Source organism: Elephantulus edwardii, unplaced genomic scaffold (assembly GCF_000299155.1).
Source record: "Elephantulus edwardii isolate Elephantulus edwardi_28Jun2011 unplaced genomic scaffold, EleEdw1.0 scaffold00036, whole genome shotgun sequence".
NCBI lineage: Eukaryota > Metazoa > Chordata > Mammalia > Macroscelidea > Macroscelididae > Elephantulus > Elephantulus edwardii.
In genome coordinates, this window is record NW_006399786.1 from 18,877,334 (window position 1) to 18,898,684 (window position 21,351).

Sequence of the window (21,351 nt, forward strand, 5' to 3'; positions counted from 1 at the left end):
AAACCGGGTGGCTCCTTGGAGGCAAGGATTCTGAGGCTCTGTCTAACATACTTTGGACATGTTGTGAGGAGAGACTGGTCCTTGGAGAAGGACATCATACTTGGTAGGGTGGAGGGACAGCGCAGGAGGGGAAGGCCCTCTATGAAGTGGATTGCTTCAGTGACTGGGATAATCGGGATGGGAGTGTCAGAGACAGTGCGATTGGCACAAGACAGAGCAGAGTTTAGGGCTGTTGTACAGTGTCGCTATGAGTCACAAGCAACTCGACGCCACATAACAACACAGAAACCCATTAGAGGGTAAGCTGTGAGTCAGTTCCAACTCTACTGTATTTAACAACAATAATCTTATTTTTAGTCTAGATTTTCCCATAACTAACATGAATGATGTTTCACTTTCCAATGTGGCCTACCAGCTGCCCTTTCCATGGGCATTGAAGTGTGCTGAGAGTCCATGGGCAGTACATAAATCATTTGTATTTGGGAGAGTTCATGATGAGTCCTAAGAAGACGATCTGAGATGGGATGATGAGTCACATGATAGAATTTCACAGTCAAGGTAAGAAAGTTATTCAAAGAAGAAATCTGTAGTAGTAAGAGAGGGTTAGCAGAGCTGGAGCTCACAGAGCAGTACACTACAAGCATGGTACATAGCCAGAGTAGCAAGCTGTGTATGATGTTCAATGACCATGTTGGGTGATAAGTTAGGGCGGTGATTTGCTGATCAAGATGAGGCTGAAGAGAACATGAGGTGTCCATGGAGAGAAGAATTGATTCAGTGACTGGGATAATTGGGATGGGAGTGTCAGAGGCAGTGCGATTGGCACAAAACAGAGCGGAGTTTAGGGCTGTTGTACATAGGGTCACTATGAGTTGCAAACGACTCGACGGCACATAACAACAACAACAACAACAACAACTTGCTTGAGAAGAGGTTGCTCATCATTCTCCAGCAAATCCTTCAGTGGGATCAAAGCACCCCCAACTTTCTGTTAGCAGCTCAACTTCCTAAATCTAGAAGCAGATTTTTTATTTTTTGAGTGAGAAAAAAATCCAAAAGAAAATAAAATTGCCTCAGGATGGAATAAAGGGTGAAAGAAAAGGAAACCTGGGATTATACTTAAATTTGAAGTGTAGGCAGAGGACTCGCAGAGAGGGAGCACTCAGAAAAACAGCAGGATCTTAGGGTCTGAGGAAGCCCCATTTATATACATAGATAAACATGCTTAGTTCAAATGAATAAGCCACTCCTTGGGAAAGTTGCTATTGTGGTGAGGTGCTTTTATCCTTCATAGCACACCTGTAAACAAGAGACCTGAATCCCATCCTATCCTGTGCCATCATCACCATCTTCGATACACTTGAGCCCCTTGCTACAGTCACCATGTCAATCCACCTCACTGGGGGTCATCTTCTCTTTTACTGACCCTCTACCCGTCCAAGCATGATATCCTTCTCCAAGGAATAGCCTCTCCTAGCAACATGTCCAAAGTATGAGATACGAAGCTTTGGCATCCTTGCCTCCAAGGAGCACTCCGGCCGCACCTTTTCTAAGACATACCTGATAGGACCTGGCAATTTGCTCCTGTGAAGAATACAGCCTGGGAAACACTACGGGGCAGCTCTGCTCTCTCCTATCATGTCTCTGTGTGTAAGAATCAACACTAAGATAAAACAGTAAAGCAACCAAAAATACAAGTATTTAGGAAATAGCACTTTTGTTTTTAAAATATGTAAGACAATGCATTTCCCCATCCTTTTAGTTAAAGACATGCACACATCAATACTAACTTTTGCTAAAGCCATTATCTTTTACATTATACTTAGAAAAGAAACAGTTCCTAGTACTGCAAATGAAGACTCTTAAGAGCAGAGAATCAAAACGATTTCAAGAGACCATTTGGTCTATCTCCGTGCCAGTAGGGGCATTTCCTAAATCATCCAAAAAAGAAAATTGTCAATTCTATTTTTAAAGTATCTCCACAGATGGCGATTCCATAAGCTTCCCTGCTAATTTGTTCTGGTGTTTAATCAGCCCAACACACTAAGTTCTTCTTTACATCTAACTCAATGCTCACTTGCTATAACTTAAAATTCATTTCCTCTTCTGAGGTGTGGAAATAGAAAACAATCCAATTACTCAGGAAACCTTCACTCAGATATTCTCAAGATCTTAAATGAGGAAGTGAAGCACTGTACTTTTTAATCTGTTGTTTATGGTCCATAATTGAGTCACAATGAGAAATGAAACTATTTACCCTTAGATCCACTCCTGGTAGTCTCTAATTAAATATGTACATACATATTCTTTTGCTCTGAGGAGAAATAATATGTCCAGAAAATGTCTTTAGTGTTATTGAATCAAAGAATTTCCTAAGAAACAAAGACTCTGTCTGAAGATTTGAATGTCTTTGCCAGATAAAACAAGAAAAAAATCTTTAAAATTACTTATTATAGATAAATTGAAAACTGTTTTTCTATTACCTGCTTTCCTGTATAATGCCTATGGACAAATTGCTTACTCATCAAGCTGGACAGCTACCTAAGGATCACTTTGGTTTTGTTTCTATAGGGGCTTTTTTTTTTCTTTTTTCGGAGGATCACTTTGAATACCCAAATGACACTCAGGTAGCATGGAAAGGGTTCTACCAAAATAGTTGAAGAAGAGAAAAACAAGACCAAAAAAATTATTTTTAGCACATGTTTTAAATAAAACCATTCATGCCATACAGTGTTTCATTAACAACAATGGTACAACTAACAAAAGAAGAAACATCCTTATTAAAGATGTACGTGCATTTAATTTTTCTATTCTGATTTCTTTACAAAGTTTGAATACATTGCTTTTCACAAAGATCCTCCCATTTCCTTCACCCCACCTGCACGTTAAATTGTGCAACTCTCTGATTAACACCCTACCCCCCACCAGCCTAGCCCCTCTATTCCCACCCTCCCCACCCCCGACTCTCAGCCTTGGATCCTCATACTCATTCTAAAATAATGGTTTTAAATAGCATTTGTCCTTATGGGACTAAGTTCACTTCGCATAATGCTCTCCAGTCCCTCACACGTTAGGTAATAATTTACAAAATCATTGCTCCTGCTTGCTGCGTAGTATTCCATTGTATGAATGTACCACAACTTATCAAGCCATTCGTTTGTGTTTGGACATCTGGGTTATTTCCATGTACTTTCCGATGGTGAATAATGCTGCTATGAACATTGACCTGAAGAAAGACAACAATCATCACCTGAGACCAAAAGGGTGAGGAAGCAGCACAAAACTTCCTTTCCTCCTGTCTATGAAACTTTAGCTGGTGTCTGCTCTTACAAGAACCCATCAAAAGCAATTTGGCGAGGAAACCTGGGAGATGCATCCTGCAAGATGATCTCATACATCCTGTTACCCATGAAGCCTCAGGAAAGGTATGGAATGTATTTGAGAACACTTAAATGAAGAGCAAACTGGACTGGACTGTAAACAGCAAGAGAGCCAGAAGAGTGTCTGTCTGGTTTGTTACTTTGCCCCTAGCATGTTACACACCCTGAATGACACACACTAGGCATGTGGCAAAGAATTATTGAAGCAATGTTAGCCAAGTGACTCATCTAGTTATTATGTACAGTCACTGATAGAATGCCACCACCCATCTGCTAGTTTGTCATGCTGTAGGGGTTGATGTATTGCTATCATGTTGGAAGCTAAGCCTTCACTTTTTCAAATAGTAGCAGAATCGGTCATGAAGGACAGACTTCAGTGGAATTTCCAGACTAAGGCAGACTAGAAACAAAAGCCCAATGATCTATTTCCAAAAATTTGATGATGAAATCGCTATGAAACATACTGAATTTTGTTCAGGATAATAGTAGATTAGAAGACTCTCAAAATATTCAGTGATTAACAATAAACTTGAGACTTCTTTTTTTATTGTAATTTTAACAATAATTTACAGAAAAGTTTGATTTTCATTCACTCATTGTTACATAATTTCCTCCCTTTCCCCTCCCTCAGTTCACTTTGCTATGCAGCTCTTATTCTGTATTTTTGTTATACAAATAATGCCTAATCATATATTCCTTTTAAACAGTTCTTTCCTTCATCTATTTTAATAAATTGCTCATTATCCTCTCTTTCGCTAGTTTTCCCCTAAACCCCAAGTCGGTCTTGTTTTATAACAGTGGTGTTTTACAGTATTTGTCATTTTGTGATTGAAATATTTCACTTAGCTAATATCTTCCAGGGTCACCTATGTTGTGTAATATTTTATGAGTTCCTTGTTTTTCAGTGCTGCTTATAGTTTTTCTATCCATTCATTTGTTGATGGGCACTTGGATTACTTCCATCTCTTTGCTGTTGTGAATAATGCAGCCATTATATATATATAATTTGAGTGGCAGCCTTGATTTCTTTAGGGTGTATTCCTAGTAATGGAATTGTTGGGTCAAATGGTACTTCAATTTCCAACTTTTTGAAGAAGTATCATTCCGCCTTCCATAATGGTTGCACCATTTTACACTCCTACCAGCAGTGAAGAATAGTTTCAATTTCTACACAACCTCCCTAGCATTTGTTGTTTGCTGCTCTGTTGAACTCTGTTGAATTGCTTTTGTTTTTTGTTGCTGGGGGAGATGATATCTCAGTTGTTTTGATTTCCATCTCTCTTAGAGTTAGGGATTTTGAACAGTTCTTCATGTGTTTGCCGTCTGAATGTCTTCTTTGGTGAAGTGTCTTTTTATATACACCATGTGCCCATTTTGTGATTGGTTTATTTACCTTTTTCTTGTTGAGGTGCTGGGTATTTTAAATATGAGTCCCTTATCAGTTATGTCATTACCAAATATTTTCCCCCCAGTCTGTGGCTTTCCTTTTCACTCTGTTTGAGAAGTTTTTTGATATGCCTAGGGATGTGATTCTTAGACGGTCCCATTCATCCATTTTATTCTCTCCTGGTTGTAGGTTAATTTGAGACTCTTGAAGACAGTAAAAATTGCAAAAATGGGGGTTTTTCCTGTTGTATGTGGATCACTAGAAGTTGGAGTTGACTCACTGGTAAAAATGGCAACAACAATATGAAGAAATATGCAAATGCACACTAAATCCACTGCTATTGAGTCAATTTCAATTGAGGGTTTTGAGGCTTTGGGAGTCAGCTTGTCTTTCTCCCTTAGAGCAGCTGGTAGATTCAATCTTCAATCTGCTAATCTTGAGATTGTTGTTGTTAGGTGCTGTTGAGTAAAGTACAACTCATTTGAACACTGTCCTATCCTGTGCCCTTCTCACAATCTCTAATACACTCAAGCTCATTGCTGCTGTCACTGTGTCAATCCACTTGGTTGAGGGGTTTGCTCTCCTTTCCCATCTCTCCACCTTTCCAAGCATGATATCCCTTGCCAAGGGATAACCTCTCCTAGCAATATGTCCAAAGTATGTGAGACAAAGCTTCATCTTTGTCTCCAAGGAGCACTGTGGCTGCGCCTTCTTAAGACCTATTTGGCAGTCCATGAGATCTTCAGCACTCATCTCTAATGCCACAGTGCAAAGGTGTCAATTTTCTGTCATCTTTAGTAATTGTCCCGCTCTCAGATACTTAGGGAGTCACTCAAAACACCAGGACCTGAATCAGGGCACTTTGTCATCAAACTGACATCATTACTCCTCAATTCTCTGGAGAGGTCCCTGAGTGCATACTTTCCCAGCACAATACATCTCCTGATCTCCTGACTGCTGTCACCAACTATACTGATTGTGGATCTAAGTAAGATGAAGGTATTGGCAATCTCAATACTTTCTCCACCCAACTTGATGTTGCCTATTGGTCCAATGTTGAGGAATTTGAATTTCTTGATGTCGAGACACAATCTGTATTGAAGGTTTCAGTGTTTAAACTTCTGCGGAAAATGCTTCAAGTTCTCCTTAATTTCAGGAAGCAAAATTGTGTCATTTGCATAACAATGGATATTGATACTTCTTCTGCCAATCTTGATACCACATTTTTCTTCGTAGAGTACAGCTTCTTGAATGTGTTCGGCATATGGATTAAATAGGTCTGGAGAAAGGATACAACCTTGGCCCACAACTTTCCTAATTTTAAACCAAGCTGTGTTCCCCTGTGATTAACAGCTCTATATGTAATATACTAAACCACTAGAAAACCTCCTTTTGTGCCATTTACAGCCTCTGAAAATCTGCTGTAGGGTCAGCTATAAGCTGCTTCCAACTGCACTGAAATGAGTTGTTATTATTAAACCACCAGGTCTCCTGTAAATCCCCACAGGAGAAGAAAATTCAAGAAACAATAATTTTAACTCTAGCACTTAGAATATGCTAACCAGTGCTAGAAATTTCATATATAATTGTTAAGTCAACCAATAAAGGTTGTTTTCAATTGACAACCCCGCAAAACCCCCTGGAAGGTCAGCAATGTGTGGGTTCCAACTCAGTGGGAGTGAGTTGGGGTTTTGAGATTATAGTGGCAAAGCATTTCTTATTATCTTCTTCTTGGCTAGAATGTGATGAGTCTGATCATGGACTAGGTACCTTTTAAGGTTGGAGGAAGAAATACCACTCATTAACATCTAGGAAGGTCACAGAGATGTCCCCACTTCTGTTGTGATCTTAACATCCCAGATCACTGCCTAGAGCCTAAGCAAAGCAGCAATGGGATAAATCCCAAAGCCTCTCAAAGCCCCGTAACAAATTGTATAAGGGATGAAGTGCGTGGTTATAGCTGCCAACATGAAAAATCATATCTGATGGGTGAGCTTCCAGCTGGATATATAAGGGTTTATCTCAATAACCAGAAACTTGACACTTTCTAGCAGTAATAAGGAGTTAACACCAAAGACAGATCAGACAGGTGATTCTGTGGCTAAAAAAGAAATAAAAATAAATAACAATGTACTACTTGGTTCATAAAATATAACCTGGAGAAACTGACTTGCATGTAAACTTGAAACTACACATATTAAACATTTTGCACACATTTGTGAGGAAGAAATCTTACTAGGGAGATGCGAAACCTAAAAAAAAAAATCTGTTTTCAGACCTAGGTCATGGAAGATGATAGATGTAGAGGAGAAAAAGATTGTTTAAGCACCAGATAAACATAAAAGGGGAAATAGGGATTTCCAGTTTAAAAAAAAAAAAGAGAAGAAAACACACACACACAACTCACAAAAAACCCCACAACAAACCAATTCTCTCTCAAAGTGAGTGACCCCATATGCTGAATAGGACAATGCCATAGGGCTATTTTGGCTTAAATCTTTATGGAAGCAGATCACTAGGCCTTTATTTCACAGTGTCACTGGATGAATTCCAGTTGTCAACTTTTAAAATATTGTTGCTAGGTGCCCTTGAACCTAGTACAACTCATAGTGACTCTATGAACAACGGATCTGAACCCTGTACTCATCCTGCACATTCCTCATTATCTCTGACATCTTTCAGTCAATAGCTACAATCACTGTGTCAATTCATCTCATTCTGAGCCTTCTCTTTTGCTGGCCCTCCACCTGTTCTCTGATGGCCTAGTGTTAAGAAGTTTCACTGCAATCCCCAAGGCATGTGGTTCAAATCCACCAGTTGCTCCGCAGGAAAAGGAATCTCCTCCTATGCAATTAACTGTCTCTGAAAATCCACCCTAGGGTCAGCTATGGGTCAGTCCTCACACAACAGTACACAACCACCACCATTACCACCACAACCTTTCCAAGCATCGTGTCCCTTTCCAAGGAATGGCGGTGGAGTAACGAGTGCCACCCAGAACCATTTTTAAACTCTTATTCATGGTCCTTGTTACTCTGTACATCAATTTTCTCTTCTAAAATAAAAATGTGGATAGTAATAATATCTACTTCATGAGGTGTTTATGGGGATCCTATGAAAATATCCATATAAGAGGCTTAGTACCATGTCTACACACAGAACACCCTCCAGAAGGTTAGCTGTTAGTGCTATTATTGTCTCCAGTGAAGCCTGCATGAAGATAAAAAAAATATCGTGGAAGTGTTAGGTGGGTGTCAGAATTTCAGGACCACGTTTGCAGAAAAATTTACTTAACGTGTGAAATGGCCTTGCAATGGGGAGATCATTACAGTATATTCTGACTTGAAGGCGAGGCCAATTCCCTCCACCTTACCCACCCCCCAGCACTCCCCACAAATGACCTTTCAAATTTTCCTTCAGTGTTCAGCTTCCATAAAATATATAATATCCCTTCCTGGCAATTCATAGGAAAGTGCTATTCCCAACCCTTCTAGGCTTCCATGAATGGAAAATGCTCGGGGCTCTTAGAGACTTAACACCCGGCCTTATGACCATGAGCAAGATTACTCTCTGGGAGCAGTTCTTTTCACATGTGATAAGCTTGGCAAGCTGCCCTGGTAAGTGTCAAGCCCCAAATGTTTTTGTTTTTGCCCTGGTGGTCCTGAGGAGTTACTGGAATACTTCTGGGGATCTGTTTTGCATCAACTGTTAGCCAAGGGTGACATTGAGAAGAAGCAGGTAGAGACAGAGCAGGGGGCTCTGGACTGTATCACATTTAATTCTGATAGCAGACTCCCTGTCTGCCCTGGCTGCCTCAAAGTTTCCTTCTCTTTGGCTCCTCTACTTTTTGTTTTTTCAATATTACAGGGCAATCTTTCGTGCACATATTTCTCCCCTTTGGCTCCCTGGAGAGACTTGTCAAAACTCCTTATCTATTGATGAATGAAAGGAATTTCTTCTGTGCGGGCTGGACCTGCCTGATGGTTGCTCTGGTCAGCGTGGGTGGGTCATTGAGTTAAGGGAGCACCAAACGGCAAAGCGCACCAGAATTACTGTTGTGCCAGGAAGTGCTATTGGTCGGACTGGGCCCCCAGGCAAAGATGAGGTGAGGTGAATCAAAGCATCTTGGATTCATTTACTCCAGCCAGGGAGAGAGACACACCGTACCAGTTAACTGTTGTCTTTGGCTTTTGCAACAATCATTGCACTCTGAGATTTAAAAACACATGGTAGGGAGCTTGACTCCATTCTGGAGCTGAATGAGTTTCAGTGCTGCTGCCTTTTTCATGCAGGACCTTTTGATTATTTACGTTGGAATGCAGTTTTAAATTTCTGCCAAACCATCAAAATCTGAAACGTTTTCTAACTACATGAAGTAAAGGCACTTCTTCTGTTATATAGGTTAGCATAGACTTTCTTGGATGCCCGTTTATATCCTTATTCTAAAATAACTTTGTAGCCGTTAGGTGCCAGTGAGTTGACTATGACTCATAGCAACCCTATGAACAATGGATATGAACCCTGCTCTATCCTTGTCATCCTCGTCATGTCTGATATACTCAAGGCCATTGTTACAGTCACTGTGTTGATCCATTTTGTTGATGATATCCCTTCCTTTCACTGACCCTCCATCTTTCTAAGCATTTCTTCTTCCAAGGATAATGTATAGAAAATGGTTTAGGTCAGCAATCAATGAATGGCTCTTCATTCTCTAAGAAAGCATTTATATATGTTACCACCTTCACAAAGACATAGGGTTTTCGGAGGCCTGCTATTTCGGAAGTGGATGTGATTGGCACAGGACAGAGCAGAGTTTAGGGATGTTGTACATAGGGTCACTATGAGTCGCAAGCAACTCGATGGCACATAATAACAACAACCACCACCACCTTCACAATCACTTGCTATGCATCAAAGAGCTGGACAATGACTAAAGATGAAAGAAAAAGAATTGATGCCTTTGAGTTGTGGTGCTGGAGAAGCATATTGAATGTATAATGGACTGCCAAGAGAACAAACAGGTCTGTCCTAGAGCAACAAGATTGCTCCTTGGAGGCAAGGATTTTGAAGCTCTGTCTTAAATATTGCCAGAAGGGAGCAGCCCTTGGAAAAAGACATCACACTTGGGAGGGTGGAGGGACAATGCAGGAGAGCAAGAACTTGGATGAGACAGATTGACGCAGTGACTGGGGTAATGAGCATAGGTGTGTCAGTCAGTGAGACTGGCTCAGGATAGGGCAGGGTTCAGAGCTATTATGCATAGGGTAACTATGAGTCATAGTTGATGGCACATAACAACAACCACCATTTTTAAACAAACCCTAAAGAGTTAACAGTTGAAATAAAAGAAATCTGTTCTTTTCTTTTTACAGTTTTTCAAAATGTTCCCAACCCATGGTAACAAATGAGAGGGAAAATGGATGCTGAGGAAGAAGTGAGGGTTCACATAGCAATTATGCTGAGATGCTCATTATGTCTAAAACATCTTCAAAACTTAGATTCCAACATATACAAATGAAGAGTATAAGTAATATATACTAAGTCTAAGAGGAAGTGTTTGTAACAGAACAAAGAAACATGACATGGTTTAAAATCAAGAAAGTGTGAATCAGGGTTGGATCCTTTTTCCATACTTATTTCCCATGGTGGACAGTGTTTGGTGGAGCTCTCTGATTAAAACAAGCTTGGAAGCAGGAGTAGTAACCATTTCTGAAATAGCTTGCCTCTGGAAACCCTATGAACCTGGTGAAAGGACAAAAGTTATACAATTTTTCAGGTCTTTAATTCATAGCATTGCTATGAGCCGCCTACGACTTGATGGCACATAACAACAACAACAATATTTCATCTATATGCTGAGCAAATAAACTGAGAAGCTGGACTATATGTAGAAAAATGTGTACAAGGATTGGAGGAAGACTCATCAACAGCCTACATGATGTAGATGTCACAACCTGCCATGCAAAAATGAAGATAATTTAAATTACTTGCTGCAAAAGTTCCAAGACTACAGCTTTCAATATGGATTACATTTCAACATCAAGAAAACAAAAATCCTTCCATTGGACCAATAGGCCACATCATGATAGTTTAATAAAAGAATGACATTGCAAAAAAATTTAATTTTACTTGCATCCAAAAATCAACAGCCATCATAATAGCAGTCTACAAATCAAAAGATGTGTCCCATTAGGAGAATCTCTGTCAAAGACCTCTCCACAGTGTTAAAGAGCAATCATGTCATTTAATGACGAAGCTGTGCCTGATTCAAGCCGTGGTATTTTCAATTGCTTCATATGCATCTGAAAGTTAGACAATAAATAAGGATGACAGAAGAATAATTGATACCTTTCAATTGTTGTGTCAGAGAAGAGTACTGAATATACCATAGACTGACAAAGTTAACAAATCTCTCTCAGAGGAAGTGCTACCAGAGCATTCCTTTGATGCCAGGATGGTGAAACATCATCTCAGATGCTTGGGCATGTTGCCAGTAGAGGCCAATTGGAAAAAGATATCATGTTCGGAAAAGTAGGGGGTCAGAGAAAGGAAGAATGACTCTCAATAGATGGATTAACACAATGAATACAAAAATGGGTTTGAGCATAACAGAGACTAGGAGGGTGGGGTCTCCTACAATTCTGCTATTCAGAGACTTATAATCTATTGAATGGTAGCTAACAACAAGAAGTAATATTGTTGTTGGGTGCTAACTGATAGTAACATAATAAGACAGACTTGAACAACCCTACATGGTTTTCTTGGCTGAATTGTTTAATAGATTAGAATGTCAGGTCTTTGTTACATGAAACAATGGGAGAGTTCAAACTACCAACCTTCTGGTTAGTGACCAAACACTTAACCATTTGTGCTATCAGGGTTGTTTGTGCAATATCCCAAATCAAACACACTGTCATTGAATTGATGTTGAGTTACAGTGACTTTATAAGACAAAACAGGCATGCTCCATCGAGTTCTAAGGACATAATCTATATGGGAGCAGAGTGTTCTAGAGGGTTCAAAGAGCTTTTGGGTAAGCAGTTATGTTCTTTAACCACTACACTGTTGTTGATGCTATATGCTGTCAAGTTGAGTATGACTCACAGCAATCCTACGAACAACAGATCTTAACCCAGTCCTATTCTGCACCATCTTCATCATCTCTGACATACATGAACACATTGTTCTAGTCACTGTGTTGGTCCATCTCATTGAAGGTCTTCCTCTCTTTTGCTGACCCTCCACTTTTCTAAGCTTGATGTCCCTTTCCAAGAAATAATACCCTTCCTAACAACACACCCAAAGTATGTGGAATGAAGCTTCATTGTCTTTGCATCTAAGGAGCACTCTGACTGAGCCTTCTCCACAACATGTCTATTTGGTTTTTGTTTCGCAGTCCATGGGATATTCACTACTTTTCTCCAACACCACAACTCAAAGGCATCATTTCTTCTTCTGTCATCTTTACTCATTGTCCAGCTTTCAGATGCACATTAAGTGACTGAAAAGACCATGGCTTGACTCAGACACATCTTATTCTTCAAACTGACATCATTGCTTCTCAGTATTTTGGAGAATTCCTTTATAGCAGACTTTTCCAATGTAAGACATCACTTGATTTCTTGACTACTGGTGTTAAGGGTGCTGCCCGGAGCCCTTTATGATCCTTGCACAGCATTGCTTCCGCCCAACCCTGGGAGGATGAAGCATTACATTAGCAGGGCTCAATCCAGATGGAAGCTGCTAAGAGTGTGACAGGATCTAAAGTCAGGACACCTGGGTTTAAGCCCCTGCATTATTCCTTAATCTAGGTGATCATGTTTAAGTATTTAACCAATCTGAAATTCCATACCCTCATTTGCAAATGAGATATAAGAATAATTTTTTCTTTCACTCAAGTGTATTTAAACAGAAAGTCATCAAACTTACTATTGTCATGTTGGAATCAAGTCATAGCTGACCCTCCAGTGAAGACGTCTTATTATTATGTGCTGTTGAGTTGCTTTTGACTCATAGAGACCCTATGTACAACAGCTCTGAACCCTGCTCTGTCCTGAACCAGTTTCATCATCTCTGACACACCTATCCCCATTACCCCAGTCACTGAGTCAATCCATCTAATCCAGAGTCTTCCTCTCTTCTACTGTCCCTCTATCCTCCCAAACATGATGTCCCTCTCCAAAGACTGAACCCTCCTTGCACCATGTCCAAAGTATGTCAGAAGAAACTTCAAAACCTTGCTTCCAAGGACCAACGTAGTTTCACCCTCTCCAGGATGAACCTGTTTTATCTCTTATAAGTCCATGGTATATTCAATACTCGTCTCCAGCATCAGAACTCAAAGGCATCAATTCTTCTTCTATTATTCTTAGTCATTATGCAGTTCTCTGATGCAGAGCAAGTGATTGTAAAGACACCTTAGTCTCTAGATTGAAATCATTGCTCTTTGGTACTCTGAAGAAGTCCCTGATAACATATATTCCAAGTGCAATTCATCTTTTGATTTCCTGGCTGCTGGTATCAGGAATGTTGATTGTGGAGCCAAACAAGGTGGAGCTGTAAACAATCTCAATTTCCTCACCATTCTAGAAGGCCATAAGTCATATGGGGAAGTGATTGCCTCCATTCTTCCTAGAAACCAATGGTGACTTAGAACCACAAAGGGGTGTTAACAAAGTGGTAAACAGTGTGACTGGAGCAGCTATAAAAAATGCTTTTTAAAAAGAAAAATTTTAAAGGTATTATAACCCAATCACCCATATTCTAGAATGATTTATACTAAACATAATTCTGAACTCAGGAGGAAAAAATAAATTAGTGTTTTTTAATAACTTAGAAGATGAGTCAATTTATCAAACTTGTAAAGTTATAAATGCTTGCCCAACTCCTTTTCAGGACATAAAAATTTCTTTTGTTTTGAGTAAACTCTTTTTCAGGCCCCTAACTTGCTGTCCACAAAACTGAATGGAAGAAATGTAATTGCATTTCTTATACTACCCGCATGACATAGTTGTAGTCTCCTTCTATTACTGCTTCATTACCCATGACCTTTGAGTGGATTGCAACTCATAGTGATGCTCTATGTTTCCTAGGCTAAACATCTCAGGTGCTTATCAATCTCTCAGAACTTTTGGTGGATTTAAACTACCAAACTTTTAGTTAGCAGTTAAGCATGCTATACACTATACACCAGAGTTCCTCTTAAGATTATATATTTAATAAATTTGTTATAGTTGTTGTTCACAAATTGAGTATGGCTCATAGCAATCTCATGAACAAAAGATCTGAACTCTGTCCTATCCTGTGCCATCTTTATCATCTCTCATATACTTCATCCCATAATAAGAGGAAGTTACAATCTAATGGCTCTCTTAGTTTAAAACAAACAATATCCAATTCTATTTATTAATGACAATTTTATTTGCAGAGTATTTTGGATTGAATTGTGTTTTAGATTCACAAAAAGGTAGGTTGAAGTCCTAATTGCCAGTACTTGTGATTGTAATCTTTTTAAAAATTGTTTTTGCAGGTGTTATAATTTAACAGGGTGTTATCAAACAGTAGGGCATGTCCTAAGTCAATCTGAAGTGTGTCCTAGAAAGAGGAAGAGAGAAACAGACAGATGGGAAAGATGGTAATGTGAGGGGTGTGTACTCTCAAGCCAAAGAATGGTTGGGACTAATACAAGCTGGGAAGGACAGAAAGGATTTTCTGATATAGACTTTGGAGAACAGTTTGGTCTGGCCTTGTGGATATTTCATTTCTAGAGTTCCAGAACTTCTGTTGTTTGAAACCATTCACTTCATGTTAGTTTATTAAAGAAAGCAGTCCACAGGGGGTCGTGCTACTAACCCAAAGGCTCTGGCAGTTGGTATTTACCAGTTGCTTAGTAGGAGAAAGATGGAAAATTCCCTTCCATTGTCACTTACAGCCTGAGAAACTGATGGAGAGTTAACCCCAGCCAAAATTGACTCCATAGCAGTGAGTGGTTTTGAGTTAAGGAACTAATGCCAAAGCCATGGTCACTGAGTCATGTCTGACTCATAGCAACCCCACTGAGTTCTGAGGTTGTAAATATGAGTTCTTGTGGTGGCATAGACTATAATTCTGTTCTTCTCTTGGTGGTTTGAATCCACTCTTCTTTCCTCAGGAGAAAGACAGGCAATCTCCTTCCCACAAGATTTACAGCCTCAGAAACCTAGTGGAGGAACAGCTATGGGTGGGTACCAACTCAACAGCACTAAGTTAATGAGCTGAATCTTTATGTGAGGAAAATGCCCATCTTTCTCCTTTAGGACTGCTGGTGAACTCAAACTGCCAACCCCATGTGCATTGCATTGCATCACCAGGGACAAGCGATTCTGGGCTGCTATTCCTTTCCATGCGGAATTCTGGCGGCTTAGTGGTAAGGAGTTGCTCTACCAACTCAACGACACATAGGTTGAATCCACCAGCTGCTCCATGGGAAAAATATTGGCCATCTGCTTCCATGTGATTTATAGTCTCTGAAAACCTACTAGAAGGTCAGTTATGAATTGGCTCTGACTGGACAGTGCACCACAACAACATTGCTTTCTATAATTCACATCTTAAAATCTGACTCTGCGTTTGTTGGCAGATTTTCCAGTTATTTCTTCATTGTCCATTGATTCTAAACTCACACTCTGGTAAACTATCACTTAAGGAGAAAAGTCTCCTCTTTTCTAACGATTGAATACTGAAATTTATTTTGACTCTTCAGTCGGTTCCATCCCTAAAGTCTCTTGTAGGTCTTCTTTCTATTCGATAATACGTTGGAGTCTTATAAAGACAATAGCAGCTGCATATTTACCTGTGATTATCTCCCCTCAATGCACACATTAGCAATTTCTTGTGCTTTTTATTGATGCTTTCCATTCCCCTAAACAGCCACCAGCTGCTCCGCCAGCAGGAGAAGGATGGGTTACCTCCTCCCATGTGAAAACCTGCCTCTGAAAACCTGCTGGAGGGGCAGCTATGGGTCAGTTCCAACTTGATAGTACACAACAACATCCCCCAAGTGGCCTGTTTCACATTGTGCTAAGCCAAACACATTTGAAATGCTAGAGCTGACTGGGGCTTTTTCAATTCAGTTTTACGTTTACTATGGTGGCAAAGGCCAGAATGTTCATGATACTATATATGACAAAGAAAGCCATTTATGGTCAATAGCACCTAATCAATTGAGGCATATCAAAGAAGACAAATCTTCTGAGATTTATAGAGTCATACAGAGTTACTGGTGAGGCAGATTTTATAGATTTCTTCCTACCACCTTGTCTTACCGACAGAAAAACTGAAATCTTAACAGGGGAAGAGTCTGGATTAGGCTGTAGATAAGATTTATTTACTTCCTTTAAATGTGAATTTATGGCTCTAAAACAATTATCTGAGATAAAAGAGGATTTTCGCAGAGAAATTAACAAGAAGGAACTGAGAGAATTTGGAGCCCAGATGGTGGAGACTGGGATATGAAAGAAAGTGGAAGTCCTTTTGACTGGGTAGGAGTGGGGAAGAGTGGAGGGAAAGAATGACCAGAAAATACACAAAGCAGTGAAAAGTTAAAAGGCTAAGAATGAAAAGAAAGATAAAATGTTTTAGAGTAGAAACGCAAAGTCTTCATTTCAGACATTATATAAGTCAACACTTTGAAAAGGCAGTAATGGAAGTTTAGTCCTAGAAATGAGGAGTAAAGCTCAAGAGTGTTAAGGATGGCTTAAAAAATAATTTAGGTGAAATGTTGGAAAGAATTACTCTTTCCTATAACAAATTAAAAACATCTAAGACACAGCTTAATCCAGCATAGAAATAGAACAGAGCAAGCTTTAATTGGGATCCATTGAAGAAGCCGAGGTAACAATGAACAGTTTTCTAACCTGTAAGCAATTTATGAACCGAGCTTCTACACATAAAAGTAAGGTAAACTTGGCTGTCTCAGTGGCTGACTCAGTATGAGATCCCTCATGACGACGTTTCCCTATACAGCTATTATTACTCTTTTTTTCATTTGTAGAATTGATTGTCTCAATTCAAGGTGCATCAAATCAATGGTACATCTGGCAATAAAGAAGGGCTGGGCTGTTAATTATCAAGTTTACCGCAAGTGAAAACAGCACTAAAAATAAGTAATCTGCATTTATTTCCAGAAACTGATGACTATGTCAAAGAACTCTGGTGTGTCTTGCTACTAATATAAAGATCAGTGGTTCAAATCCACAATTTGTTTCATTGGAGGAAGATAGACGTCTTCCTCTCTTAACAATTAAGAGCCTTATAAACCAAGTGGAGGTTTGCTGTGAGTCAGGGTCGGTTCAATGGCAATAGGTTTGCATTTTTTTGACTTAGTGACTGTGTCAACATCAAGATCATTGCAATAATTCTGATTTCTAGGTGTTTCATTGAATATTTGCTTTGATGGAAACAGTGCACAGAAATTTGTTGTGCTCTGCTTGCCTATGGAATTAATAAGATCTGGTATAACCTATATCTCACTCAAGAACAAGGCAAGTAATTAACACATAGAATTGAAAGCATACTTATCATCTAATAAATATTCAATAACTGACTTCCCCCTCCTAATATTTAATTGAGGACCTTTGGGGATCCCAAAAGTCGATATGTAAATGCGGGTGAAATGACACTCTTTGGTGTGCTTTATTTACACACACACACACACACACACACACACACACACACACACACACACACACTTTTTAGGATATAGAACTTTCTTCAAGTGGCAGCTTTGGTAATTTTTGTGAAGCAAAACCACCTTGAGGATGAGGTGTATAATTTAGTTCTTGGCCATTGTTTATTTAACACACATGCACATAAATAAATTAAAAGCTCTAATGAAAAGAACCTGTATTGTGACAAATTAGAAACACAAAGAGAAACTATTTAAAAAGAATTCCATCCACAATAGCTGTGTGAAAAATCTCTGCACAACATAGACAGCAAAACAAGGGAAAGATAGTCTGGAGATAGGAAGATGAATTATTCAGACCTACCAAGTGTCATTCAAGCTGTTCTTTTTTTTTTTTTTTTTTTTTGGTAGATCTACTCATTAATTTATTCATATAATTAATCTTACTAAATATCGACAAGGAATTGGACAGTACAAAATAGGAGGAAAATGTGTGTGTTTAAAAAGCACGAAATCAGACTACAAATAAGTTTTTCATATCTATGTTGTTTCTGTTGTTGTGTACCGTAGAGTCAGAACTCACCCATAGCTGGCCCTTTGTCAGGTTTTCAGAGGCAATTAATCGCACAGGAGATGGCCCATCCTTCTCCTTCAAAGCGCTGGGCTGGTGGCCTCTCTGTCAGTATGGCATTACAGTGAAGCTTCTTGCCACTAGGCCTATATGATGCATAGATGCTGCAATGACGTTGTAATGAAACAGAGAAGGGAAGAGAAAATAAGAACCACTTCATAAAGGAAGTGACAGTTAAAGGACTTAGTGTAAGAGCACAATATTTGCAACTACTTCCAAGATTTCAGCTAAATTATTCTTTTAAGCCATTCTTAACACCCTTGAGCTTTACTCTATATCTTTCTTTGCTTAATCCTAGGAATCCTAGGAGTATTTGTTGTTTATTATTGCCATTTAAGGTATTTAGCTCGAGCGATATATGTATGTAGATGTGTGTGTGTGTGTGAGAACTTAATACTAGAAAGATGTCTCTAACAAGTAATCAGGACAATATGTACAAACTATTCAACAGGGAGCCCTGATAGCTAGTCTGTAGTCTTGTACTATTAACCCAGAAGATTGTATCGTTGTTGTAGTTTGAATCTTTGTTGGAGAAAGATGAGCAGTCTCCTCCCATAAAATTTATAGCCCTAGAAATTCGCTGTAGGATCAGTTTAAAATAATTTCTGACTTGATAATGAATGTGTGAGACTCAATAATGCTTCTTAAAAATGAGAGATTCCTGTGCATAAGAACAAAATGTGCCCCACCACATATCATACTCACAATTCAGATAAATAAAAAACATGAAAACGTTTAGAAGAAAAATTATTTATTGCCTTGATATCGAATAAAAGTAAAAAGCAAAAATCTCACAACATATATCCTATTGAATAGAATTATTTTCATATATGAATATTTTCTATTTTGTCAGTGTTAAACAAAGCACATTATAAAGAGATAATCTAAAACCTGGGAGAGTGCATTGCAAAATATATAACAAAGTAAATTATTAAGAATTTGTTTAAAGAATGCTTATAAATTAATGAGGAAAAAAAAATATGCCTCATCCAAACCCCCAAAATAAACCAAAATAAAAGCTCAGTAGAAAACTTAGGAACCATATCATCATGGAGGTAATCCACACGACAGAGATAAAAATGGACTGTAAAAATGTAAAGCTGTCATCTTTTAAATCACCGCTATAGATCTGAGAGCTTGACAATCAATAAAGATGTGAGAAGAATAACTGATGCCTTTGAGTTGTGGTTTTGGAGGTTACTGAGTATCCCATGGACTGCCAAAAAAGACCAAATAAATGTGTCTTGGAAAAAGTGCAGCCAGAGTGCTCCTTGGAGGCAAAGATGGTGAAATTTCACCTCTCATACTTTGAACATGTTGCTAGGAGAAACTATTCCTTGGAAAGTGACATCAAGAATGGTCATACAGAAGGTCTTACTGGATGTTCAGAAAGATGGAGGGTCAGCTAAAGAGAGGAAGCACCCCAATGAGATGAATTAACACAATGATTGCAGCAAAGGACTCAGTGTGTCAGAGATATTGAGGATGGCACAGGATAGGACAAGCTTCAGGTCTGTCATTCATAGGGTCCCTATGAGTCATATTTGACTCAAAGACACCTAGGAACAGCATGTCATTCTCATAACTTCCTCCATATTCAAAGCCTTTGTTGTAATCATTATGTTAATCTAGCTTGTTGAAGATCTTCACTTTCACTGACTTCCTACTTTTCTAAATGCTCCTCTTCATTGGCACCCAAATCTCAACTCATTGCTGTCAAGACGTAATGACGTTATAGAACAAAGTAAGACTACCTCCTAAGGTTTAGAGTATCCAAGACTGTGATCTTGACTGACACATCATTTCCCCACAGAGTAGTGGGATTGCAATTGCCAACCTTTCTGTCAGCAACTGAGTGTCGAATCACTGTACCACTAGGGTTCTTTCTGCTCCTTGACACACCTCCATATTGTTCATTGTGTTCTGACATCTTGTTGCTAACTATGGGTTAAAACTAACAAGGAAGTATAGTGTCAGCATTTAAGGAAAATGCAATGCTTACTGTAATTTATGAAAATGAAGTTGGCAGGAGCTGGGAGCTAGCATCAGCTGAAGGCTCGTTCCTTCACTCCTGATGATGGATGTGGGCCATCAGCTTGGATATTAGCTGCGGCTGTCAGTTGAAATGCTTACATAAAGCCTGGGCTTCTTCATGACCTGGTGTCTGGATTTGTTTTCTCTCACTTACAAATCACCATAAATTTTGTAGCTCAGATCCCATAAATCTTGCAATTCTATGGTCCCGAAGTCTGATATGGGTCTTACTGGATGAAATTCCAGGTGTCAGCAGGACTGCTATATTCCTATGTGGATTCTCCAGGGGGGAATCAGATTGTTTGATTTTTCCTGTTTGTAGAGGTAGTCCACATTCCAAGGTTTGTAGCCTTCTTTCTCAGTGTTCAAAGTGGGCAACAGTACTTCTCTGTGTGCCTTTGTACGTAATCACCGTAATCACCTCTACTTCTGACAATTTGCTCTACCTTCTTCTGTATGACCCTTCTGGACGTAGTTATGGCTCTGATCTCTCTTACATCTACTTTTAAGGGCCATAGAGAATTGTGCTGCTGATCCAAAGGCCGTGCCTCTCTGGTAATTAAAATCTACCAGTGGCTTATTGGGAGAAAGCTGGACAATCTTCTATTACACAATTTATAAATTCAGAAATCTGCTAGAGGGTCAGTTATGAGCTGGTTCCTACTCAACAGCAAAGACAGGGTGAGGGCGAGGGCGAGGGCAAGGGCACAAGTGATTACATTGGGCACACCTGGATAACCCCACACAATCTCTCAGTTTTAAAGTACTTAATGCAATCTCGTCTACAAAGCTCCTGCTGCCATTTCTTTACAGGTTCCAGGAACTGCAATAAAGAGCTCTATAGCAAGTGGCACTGCTAACCCAAAGGCTGCATGTGTGCTCCAACTCCTCCTTTGGAAGCTCTGCAGGACATAGATGGGCAGGTTCCGTTGAGATTAACAGCCTCAGAAACCCAATGTAGAGTCACCATGATTCAGAACCACTTAGTAGTGAAACAGTGAGGGAGCAAGATATGAATATTTTGGGAGGTCGTGGTCCCTCTCTCAACCACACTCGCTGAATTCTAAGGTGATTTTCCTGAGAGAGAAGTTGTTGTTGTTATGTGCCGTCGAGTCGTTTCCGACTCGTAGCGAACCTATGCACAACAGCCCTAAACCCTGCTCTATCCTGTGCCAACCGCACTGCCTCTGACACACCCATCCCGATTACCCCAGTCACCGAATCAATCCATCTCATAGAGGGTCTTCCCCTCCTG